Consider the following 1,587-nt stretch of genomic DNA (forward strand, 5'->3'; position numbering starts at 1 on the left):
GATTTGAAGATAACAGCTGGAGCGGGGTGAAGAGATGCATCTGTGCTCTGATGAAACAGCAGTAGAGAAAGAGACTTATCCAACTTGGCATTTTCAAAGTGTTTTTTTATAGGGACTGGCATCCTTTGTTTCAGTGCTTTGGGGTTTTTCCATACCCACCTTCTGTTTTTGTGGTTGTTCTTCTTTTGTCTTCAGCTTATCTTAGCCTTGGAGTGTTCTTGTTGCCCATCTGACAGGATGGGTGCATTTTTTTCCCTTGTAATTTTCTTTGTGCCCCAGGCCTCAAAGGGATTCTTCAGCCATTTATTAATTAGTTTACTGACCGGTAACTTACATTTGGTGCTTTGTTGCCTACATAGACAGTTCTATCTTCTTCTCCCGTCTCTATGCCATTCTTTTACCATTCACTCTTTTACACACACTCATACATAAAGGCTACGCAGAGTTCATTCACTTTTATGTTGAGCAGAAGGGTACAAAATGGAGTTTTCAGGTTGCTTACAGGACAAGACTAACATGGTTACATTTCACTATTATTACACTCTATGTTAACATCAGCTGCATTAGTTCAGTTCATGCTACAACATGGTTTCTGGGAACACCCAGATTACTTCAGCTCCATTTGAGATGATTTTGGTAAAGTAATTTAAGCTAAAATTAGTTTTGTAGCTTATTATAAAAGCGTCTGTAAAACTGAATTATTTATGATTAAGAAAAAAGAAGTCATGGAGTTGTGTGTGTATGATCTGTTTAAAAAAAACACAAATAAGTCTGGCAGAGTTGCTCGAGTCAAAGTATGGCTTGCTTTACTTACATTTTTCTAAACGATTTTCACCCCTTTTGACAAGCTGGGTGGGTAGGGGGGGAATGGCACTGGTTGAGGGGAATGGGAGATTGGCAGGAAATATTCTTTATTATATCGTATGACTTTAGGAAAAGCATCTTATTTTCATGTGGATGACTACAGTTCCTTATTTTTATGTGAAACTCTGCTACCTTTCCATGCAGTATTACCTCATTAACTAAGCAGTATCCAGCTGGGTCAGTACTTAATGGAAGGTTTCAGGGAAAGGGTCATTTTGCAGGAAGTGGTTTCATTTTCCTTTGGCTAATGTTTTAGAGCAGTGGCTCTCAACTGTTTTAGACTCAAGGTACCCCTTATTAAACTCAAGGCATCCTTTAGAAAACAATAGTTCTTAATTTTCACTTGATTTTTGCCTACATAAAAATAATAGAGCAATTTTATTGCAAATAACTTGGACCACAACAGGTCAAAACGGCTTAACACTGTGGATTCCTATTTGAAAGCTTTAGCGTTTTCTTATGAATCATGTGTACACACCTAATAGTGACAATAGGCATGGCACTCCTAAAAGGATCTCAGGGCACTCGAGAGCTACTGGTTTACAGGTAGCTAATGTTTATAGGTGCTGTGTCAGATCCTTAGTTTATGTAAATCAGTGTAGTATAACTGAACTCAGTAGTTTTCTCCCTCCCCCCCCGCAGTTATGCAGATCAGCCTTTCCACACTTACTTGAATCGCAGATGATTTGGTAATCATTAATAGTTCTTTTTTTTTTTTTTTTT

At 38.0% G+C, this 1,587-nt stretch overlaps 1 protein-coding gene across 6 annotated transcripts in view; it reads left to right on the forward strand.

Moving 5' to 3' along the window:
- The window catches only part of LOC109303880 (exocyst complex component 1), an 86,448-nt gene that overhangs the window by 82,503 nt on the left and 2,358 nt on the right, over positions 1-1,587 (forward strand). The gene's annotated exons all lie outside the window — the stretch shown is intronic.

Source organism: Gavialis gangeticus, unplaced genomic scaffold (genome assembly GCF_001723915.1).
Source record: "Gavialis gangeticus isolate Ggan-Ray unplaced genomic scaffold, GavGan_comp1, whole genome shotgun sequence".
In the NCBI taxonomy this organism is placed as follows: domain Eukaryota; kingdom Metazoa; phylum Chordata; order Crocodylia; family Gavialidae; genus Gavialis; species Gavialis gangeticus.